Below are 9,513 nucleotides of genomic sequence, written 5' to 3' on the forward strand. Positions count from 1 at the left end.
AAAAGATCTCTTAACCTACAAAAGTTTACAGACTCTCCCTCCCTCCAGACTCCTGACCTTACTGTCCTCTTTCCTCCAAAATCCCATTCACCCCCTTTGCCATCCATACCCGAATCATGACTTTTTCCTCCTTTACTGCTCTCTCGCTTTTTTCCTCATTCCTATTGTCTTCCCCACCACCCCAGCCTCCTTTGTATGGCGATTCAAAGTCAGAGAGACTTACACACAGCATCAAACAAAAGTTACTGCCCTCATTGCCACACCAGACTGCCCTCTGAAAAGCTGCTCTGAGCCTTTATACCTCCACTTTCCTCCCTCCACCGAAGTGTTCACTAGCAGCTACCCTTATTCTCCCTACCTCTGCTTCCTCTATGACCAAAAACAAGCCTATTGCAGGTGATAGCCAGACACCTACAGGCGATGTCCCTACTGGTCTTGCACCATTCACTACATGAGTAACTTCCAGTACCCACAGTATTACTCCTCCAACCATTTCATGAAATATCCTAACGGCTCATTCTCCTTATCAATCCCAGATCCCTGGGACTCTCGATGAGCTGCCAGAGTCACAGCCTCAGTTTACTACGGGGGGTCCTCGACCCCCCACGGTACCTTTCATATCTCTCGGAAGTATGTTCCCTCTCATTCCCAGATCTCTCAAGTTGCATCAGATAGCAGACATTCCGAAAAAGCCATTATCCAAACTCTTGACGGCGCCTCTTCATCTTCTTATCCCCGCCCCTCTTCTCATTTCTCCTACTCTTCGTTACAGCTCATTCAGGACACCACCATCTTTCTCAACCACACCCTTAACACAGCCAATTGTTTCTTGTGCGCATCACTACAGCGCCCACTGCTGGCCGCCGTACCCCTTAATATTTCCAACTACTCCTTCCATGCAGAAAGACAACCCCTCTGCCCCCTGGCAGACATACCCCTATGGGAACCAGAATACGCAGATAATCTCACCATCCACCACTGTGTAGGCCCAACTCCACCCCCCTCCAGCGCACCTCACTGCCTCTCTATCTACACCCCTACCTCTGGCTCTAAGACTTTTATGCAACCAGGACACTTCTTTTGGTGTAATGGCAGTCTTTTCAACTCAGTGCCTCTCAACTCCGATACACCCTGCATTCTCGTCACCCTAATCCCACAGTTTACACCATCCACCACTGTGTAGGCCCAACTCCACCCCCCCTCCAGCGCACTTCACTGCCTCTCTATCTACACCCCTACCTCCGGCTCTAAGACTTCTACGCAACCGGGACACTTCTTTTAGTGTAATGGCAGTCTTTTCAACTCAGTGCCTCTCAACTCCGATACACCCTGCATTCTCATCACCCTAATCCCACAGTTTACACTTTACATCATGGCAGAATTTCTTGAGCTCCAACCTCCCTTGCCCTTGCGCACAAAAAGGGCTGCTTTCCTTCCCATCATGGTCGGTATCTCTTTAACCACCTCAGCCATTGGGGCAGGGTTTTCGGGAGAAGCCTTTAGTCACTCTCTATAGGCAGTTAAAGATCTCAACGCCAAACTTGAGAGAGCCCTGACATCCACTGCCGATTCCCTAGCCTCTCTCCAAAGACAGGTCACTTCGCTAGCTAAAGTCACCCTTCAAAACCAGCGGGCCCTAGATCTGCTTACAGCCGAGAAGGGCGGCACCTGTGTCTTCCTCTGGGAAGAGTGCTGCTATTACATCAACGAATCCGGCATTGTAGAAACTGACATTAACAAACTCACCGACCTTGCCTCCAGTCTCCACTCTGCTTCCAATTCCAACCCATTCTCTTCAATACTAACAAACCCCCTCCTCACCTGGCTTTGGCCCATCGCAGGGCCCATAATAATCATTCTTCTCGCCTGTCTCTTCTTACCCTGTATAATAAAGTTCATCAAATACCAAGTCAGAAAAATCTCTAATCAAGCTTTCAACCAGTTTTTACTCAGGAACTACCAGCTTCTGGCCACAGAAGATCCCCCACCCTCACGTGACCTCCTCACCACATGCTGAGATGGACCTCTCTCTCCACTGGAAACTGTTCCTGGAAACAATGGCCGCAGACGCCTGGCTCCTGACACCCATATCCTCTTAGCACCATTTGAATCAACAGGTCCTCGACCTATAGTTACAAAGAACCTTCATTAATTTCCAACCTGAAGAAGTCCACATCTACTCATCCTTACTGTGGGGAATCCTATCAACCCTTTCCTCCCAATCCTCAAACCCTCACTCCCTTCTACGCCCCTGTTCAGCAAGAAGCAGTCAGAGAGAAAGCAACGTCCACAAACCAATAGAGGAGAAAGGGGGGAATGAAGGGTCCCCACCAGTAAGATGGCAAACTTCCGGCTTCTCTTCGGGGTCCTCAGTTCCCGCCGGCGCCACCTGAAGCCCAATCACCTCTCGCCCCCCTCCCAATCCCAGCACCTAGCCAACAGCCACCAGCCCCGTAGAAGTGACACCTCAATCAATTCATGCCCCTTCCTATATAACCCAGCACCTTTCCCTAATAAAGCGGAACTCTCTGGTGAATTGCTGCTATGTGTCACTCCTTTCCTTTCACAAATGATCTTAGAGCTTTTAATAGAATTTGCATAGCAGCTTATATCTACTATTAAAGAGTAAAACATTCTTGAAGCTTTCAGGGAAGACCTGTAGACTTAAGCACTTTCTCTGCTTTTTTTTGTATCTGGTCTTGGACACTTATGCTAAGTTCAAAAAAGTGCTTTTACCTCTAGTTAACTCTGATATTTTCCAGAGGGCCCCTGGAACATGTCAGAAGAATTTTTCTCATTAGAGAAAGTATTTGACTAATTTGGCTTATTTATCTGATATATATATATATATATATATATATATTTATTTATTTATTTACCAGGAAAGCACTGTCAAAAAGAATGATGCTAAACTTTGTTACTGAATGTTTTGTATTACAGAAATATCAGAATTTCCTTATGTCAACTGTTTTACAGTAAGCTCTCATCAGATCTTTAACCATTGTCATTTGTAAGTCTTTTGTCATTTATAGTATTATCCCTAAGCTGGTAAAGAACTGGATTTCAGCAGAACAGGTATTAGTTACATAAGATTACATAAACTAAAGAAAATTATTTTGTGTCTTTTTGTTTCAAATGTTGCTGATAAAGTGTTTTAACCTTGTTCTCTTAAACTGACAACAGTTTAGTAAATGACTATCTTTATGAGCAGAATTGAAACATCCTTCTCTCTACTTGATCCCTCCAGAGTTTAAAAACTTTCAGTGACTGTTTTTGTATTCCATGGCAGTATGTTTATTTGCACGAGTTCAATAAGAATCTGCTTTCCTTGTGAGAAGACTACTTAAGAACACTGGTTATACTACCAGGGCTTTGACTGGAATGTCATACCTGAGAGACATGTGTATGGACTCAAATGTGAACAACTTTAAGGAACTAAGATTGACTTTATAAAGCCAACAAAGCCCCTTGGAAGAACTGGCCTGGTACCTTGCTTACAGAGTTCCCAGCAGCCTTACCAGGTGAGTAAAGGTCACTTCCTGGCAGGTGCAGAGACCTCGAGAAGAGAAGAATTCATCCAAATCTACAGGTACTGCAGGCAAAGCCTGATGGCAAGTCTAGCTTGGCTGTCTGGCCTCAAGAGGCCTTTAAAAGTTCAATCTGAAATTCCTTACAAAAAGTTCCAGCAAAGCATATTTAAAAGAGCCTGTGTAATCAATTGCTCTTCTTGCTGCACCTGTGCAAATAATCAAGCCAGCTGTTAATTATTTTCTTAACCTAGTTACTTCTAGTAAAAATGAGAGTGATTTTAGAGAAAAGTATTGTTTCAATAATGCAGCTTCCTTCCAGAATAAAAAAATCCAACTCCAGATGTTGCTACATAACCTAATAACACAATTTGTTTTATCTTGCCTAGAAGCCACAAAACTGCAAATAGTAATAGAAATGAAACCCAGAATAGAAGCACCAGCCTTCTGAGGCCCTCTCAACTGACCAGTGATGGAGACCTAGCTGCACCCTTTACTGCGCCCCCTTCTCAGCACGAAGCAGCCAGAGCGCTCATCGCCCCTTTTCCCTAGCAGCAGCTAGAGTCTCTATCTGTAGAAGAAAGAATGAGACCATACCCATAGCCTTCCCCGGTAAAAACAGGTATTTAATCCCTCCTCCTGAGGGATGGTGGGCTTGTAATACTGGACTAACCCCATGTGTCTCCACTTCCGCCTTCAACTCCTCCCGTGACTTCTGCATTATAGTCCAACTAGTACCTAGACTGATGTACCATGATGATTCATCATTCATAACAGAATTTGAGTCCAACCAGAGGTTTAGAAGAGAGCCAGTCTCGCTAACCCTGGCCATGTTGCTGGGAGTAGGAGTTGCAGCTGGAGTAGGAACAGGGACAGCCGCTATTATTCAAGGAAACCAACACTATGAGGGACTAAGGGCAGCTATTGATGAAGATTTGAAAACTATAGAACAATCCATTACTAAACTTGAAGAGTCCCTAACCTCTCTTTCTGAAGTAGTGCTGCAGAATAGGCGAGGACTAGATCTACTGTTCTTAAAAGAGGGAGGATTGTGTGCAGCCCTAAAAGAAGAATGCTGCTTCTATGCAGACCATTCCGGAATAGTAAGAGACTCGATGTCTAAACTCAGAGAAAGACTAGATCAAAGGAAGAGAGAACGGGAGGCTAGCCAAAGTCTATTTGAATCTTGGTTTACTCGATCCCCATGGCTTACAACCCTGATATCCACCCTAACGGGACCCCTGCTTATTCTTGTATTGCTTCTCACTTTTGGTCCCTGTGTTTTAAACCGGCTAATATCCTTTGTTAGAGAAAGAGTGAGTGCCATTCAGGTACTAATGCTGAGGCAGCAATATCACTCACTCACACATCAAGAAGAAATGAACATTCCATGATTAGAATGATCAAAAAGAAAAGTGGGGAAATGTAGGATCTAAGCATTCAGTGAAGACAACAGGTTAGCCTGTTAGCCTAAGCACAGCCATCTTGAGAAGCTCAGAGGCCATTTTCTGAATATGTGACTCAGAAAGGCCTTGAAAAATGAGGTGAAAAACAAGTTAATCATAAACACCAGGTGGTGGGCAGCTGCGGCCTTCAGACAGCTAACCTTGGTCAGTTAGTCATACATACCAAGCTTATCTTGCTGAAACACTGTATGGCTGAGGGTGTTCTTATCTCGTGAAACCCCCGGGATGTGGCGCCAACCGAAGATTTATGCGTCCTTGGAAAAAAAAAAACCCTGTTACGTGCTTGTAGAACAATACTGTCTTTTTAGAAAATGCTATAAAAACCTCCGGCTTTGACTGCTTGGGGTCCTTGTTGAGACCCGCTGCGTCGGGCTAACACTTGGACCCCAGCTAGCTGGTTCCTGAATAAATTCCTCTTGCTTGTTGCATCAAGAGACGCCTTTCGTGAGTGATTTGGGGCGGGGTCCTCCTCTGGGAGAATCCAACAGAATGATACTTCTTAATCTTGCTGTAAGTACTGTATTAAATTAATGAATATAGACCACTTATCACCAACCCTGCCAGTAGTTGATGTTCAGAAATGTTGATTTCCTTCTCGTGCCTATATAGCCATCTTGAAATTGTGTGACCTCCAAATTAGGACCAGGTGAGAAAATTCAGATGGTTCGGGGCACTCCAAGCACATCTAATAGCAGTTCCACAGACCTGTCCTTGGGCAGCAGCACCAGCATTGCAGCTCTTTAGCAGAGTTTCTTCCATAGCTAAAACTCCAAAGAAACATTTATGCCTATGTTTCCAAGAAGAAGCACATGTCCATACAGCAGCTGTGCTTACATAGAAAAGGACAAACTGCTCTCATGAATTTTTTTGTTTTGTTTCTTAGACTCAACAGTTTATACACTTTGTCTTTAGGAACCAGGATGCATTATTTATTTCTTCCTTCAGTGAATAATTCTTATAATTATTCAGAGTTTTCCCCTTTGGTATGAATATTATAATATTATATATTGCATTATTATTATTATGTGTTACTAAAACTTAATTTATATTGTCTGCCAACATTTTTTACTTTTGTATATTTCTAATGTGTCTTAAGATGTGACCAGCAGCCTTGACAGTTTTGCAGTGTTTTAAAAGTGGGATTTGCACTTACAACTGATAGGGAATGAATTGTGTGCCTCCCCAAATTCGTATGTTAGTCTATTCCCCAGTACCTCAGAATCTGACTGTATTTGGAGATAGCATCTTTAAAGAGGCAGTTAAGTTAAAATGAGGTCATGAGGGTTGGCCCTAATCCATTATTATCACTGTCCTTATAAGAAGAGATTAAGACCCAGACACACACACAGAGGAAGGACCATATGAAGACAAAGGAAAAGATGGCAAACCAAGGAGAGAGGCTTCAGAATGCAATCACCTCTGCCGATACTTTTGTTACCGAAAATACCGGAAAACCTGGACTGCATCACTGACGGAAGAACCAAGCGGTACTTGGAAGTCTTGGAGTATAGAGAGTTTATTTTACACCAGCGGGCTCAGAGGGGAGTAATCTCCCAAGGTCTGAGCCCCAAACAAAGGCAAAGGGAGCAACATACATCTTTCTGCTTCCGTATCTGTAACATTCCTACGTGCACCGCAAGCGAGCAGGCAAGGGGGAGGGAGTTTAGGGAGTGAGTGCCTGGGAGAGCGGGGAGTGAAGGTGGGGGGAAGTTAAGGGAGTTCCTGTTGTCTTTGCTAAGAAGAGCAGCAGAAGAGAGCCACCTGGACTAGACTGCTGCCCTTGTAAATTTTTCCCTATCACTTTGATCTTGGACACCCAGCCTCCAGAACTGTCAGACAATAAATTTCTGTTGTTTAAGCCACTCAGTCTATGATAGTTATGGCAGTCCCTAAGCAGGCTAATACAACAACCCTTTCTTCAATGAGGCTTCTTAATTTATATATACTTGGCTTGATATTTTTTGTCAGATAGTCTGGCTCAATTGCTGCAGTTCATATTAAAATGTTCTGGTGGTTGAAATTGCACATTTCTATGTGAGCCAATAATGTGAAGCAAGCCTTTACAAGGGTAGCACAATTGACATGAGATTGCACCACAGATGTTATCTGCAGAACATAAGAAGTCAAGATCCCCCTTCATTTTTGACCAGTCAGACCACACCTTGTTCATTCTTCTGAATTCTGTGTCCCACATTCAAAAAGGGAGGCAAAGCTCATGCATCATGTAGCTACATGTTTTGAGCACTGCGCTACGTGCATTGTGTTCCCTTCATCATCCCACAAACCAACGAGGTCGGTATGAATACCCTCTTCCATTTTTCAGATAAGGAAACTGAGACTAAGAGAAGTTAAATAGATTATCCAAGCTCATTCAGCTGGTAAATGGAGGGTTAGGATTCAAACAAACCATATATAATTTTCTTAAACCCCTTTACAACTAGAGAAGGGCCCTCATTTGGGGGGGACTTGAGTGAATTCAGAACCTTGCCTCACTCTTCCTTCGCCTTCTCATTCAGAAATCTTCACTGCCCTCCACGTCAGCCACCCTTCTCCCATAGCCATACTCTGAACCTGGTCGTCTCTCAGAAGTGTACTGAGGAACATCACCTCCTGCCTTTCTCTTCCTCATTCATTCACACCCAAGAGGACTTTCAACCTCATCAAGTTTCTTGACTCTGATTTTGCTTTCCTCTTGTCTTCACCCTCTCGTGCTCTACCCATCTTAGACTCTACTACCATCTATCAGTTCAGTCATTCTTTTACCTATGTCCTGAGTTCCCTTCCTAACTGTCCTTTTGTATCACCTGTCAGGCAAAAACTCTTATCCTGATCACCCTCAACTGCCTTCCTCCTCTACACTTGCACATGAGCTGCTAAGGAAAGCTGTGAATTTACCCCCAGAGTCATACCACTACTGATTTACAATCTCAGACCCAACTAGGTTTTTAACTCTGTCTGAAATTATTTTGGCTTCTAGAGTCAAACCACACTTCTGAACAGCAGACACAAAACTTGAAAACTTTCTTCATTTTCCTGAAATGTCCAGCTACCACTTTGTTTTCAACAGAAGACCTTTTCTTCTCTTTCACAAAGAAAATGGAAACCACAAAGAGGAAGGCCCTCGACCTCTTGCCTGCAGCCCTACAAACCTCGCTGCACCTGCACTCTCTTTCTCTCCTTTCTCAAGAGAAGACTCTGCAGCCCCCCAAGGCCCCTTTGCTTACTTTCCTTCCGTGTGCTCAGGAACCTTGCTCTATCCAAGGCGCTCCCTGTGTCACCTCTCCCTTGGCCCCAGCTCCTTCTCACCAACATTCACAAGCTCCTTTTCAAAACCAAATGAAACCAAATCCCCCCAGTGCCCATGTCGGCTCCATTCCAGCCATGCTCTCTCTGCCCTATCACAGCCTGGTACTTCAAGGTGACTCTCTCCCTCGCCTCAGCCACTAACATCTGCCCCCCTCCTTGGGGCACTGAAACCTCTCACTGAGGTCACCAGTAACTTACTTAGTGCTAAATCCAGGGGTGACTTATCAGTCTGTCTCATTTTTAATCTCTTGTCACCAGATGACAGGTACCTGAGACTCCAGGGGCTGCCAAGCTCCCGAGTTGCAGGTTTGCCCCCTCTTCTCTGACTGCCATTTGACTTCTCCATTTCAGACTCCTCTTCTGCTCTCCTTCAAACCCAGGTCTCCAAGAAGCACTGCCCTGGGCCACCTCCTCTTCTGCTGCACTCTCCCATGACCTTGTTTACCTTCTACTAACTCGCGACACCCACACCTGTGTCTCCAGCCTGACCTCATGACTGAGTTCCACACTGGACACCCAGCTAAGCAGCCGGTGCTTCCCCGTAGAGATCTGCTGTTCCCAGTCCACCCAAACTCAGCCCTGTACACACTGAATTGCTTTTCTCCAATTAATGGTGGTTCTTCCTGTGCATTTTTCTACAGGGGATGTGTGTTGTCAATGGGTTTCAGCCCCAGGCAAGGTCTCTATGGATTCAGTGTAACCAAAGAAAATTGACAGCAGAACACTCTTTGGGGTGAAAGTGTTATACCCAACTTTATTTCCAGATGGCAGGTCAGTCAGTAGAATCCCATTCACTCAGAGCGAGTCTGTATGCAGCAAGCCAGTCTCTGCCTCTGGGCCCCTCTGTCCGCCCAGCCATCCTCTGGGCCTCTCTGCCTGCACAGCCGTCCCGCACAGTCGTCCCACACAGCCATCCTCTGGGCCTCTCTGCACAGTCGTCCCGCACAGCCATTATCTGGGCTTCTCTCCACAGTTGTCCTGCACAGCCGTCCCACACAGTCATCCTGCACAGCCATCCTCTGGGCCTTTCTGCACAGTTGTCCTGCACAGCCGTCCTCTGGGCTTCTCTGCACAGTCATCCTGCACAGCCGTCCCAAGCAGTCATCCCACACAGTCGTCCTCCAGGCCTCTCTGCACAGTTGTCTTGCACAGCCATCCTCTGGGCCTCTGTCCTCAGCGATGCCACCACTCCAGCCTCTGCTCTGCTCTCTTAC

At 45.4% G+C, this 9,513-nt stretch overlaps 1 long non-coding RNA gene across 1 annotated transcript; it reads left to right on the top strand.

Annotated features, from left to right (window-relative positions):
• Window positions 1-180: 180 nt before the first annotated feature.
• LOC140847501 (uncharacterized) lies at window positions 181-5,425 on the top strand. Its single transcript, XR_012127562.1, has 2 exons — window positions 181-3,521; window positions 3,917-5,425. It is a non-coding gene; the product is annotated as an uncharacterized lncRNA (long non-coding RNA).
• Window positions 5,426-9,513: the final 4,088 nt, after the last annotated feature.

This window comes from Manis javanica, chromosome X (assembly GCF_040802235.1).
Source record: "Manis javanica isolate MJ-LG chromosome X, MJ_LKY, whole genome shotgun sequence".
Taxonomy (NCBI): Eukaryota; Metazoa; Chordata; class Mammalia; order Pholidota; family Manidae; genus Manis; species Manis javanica.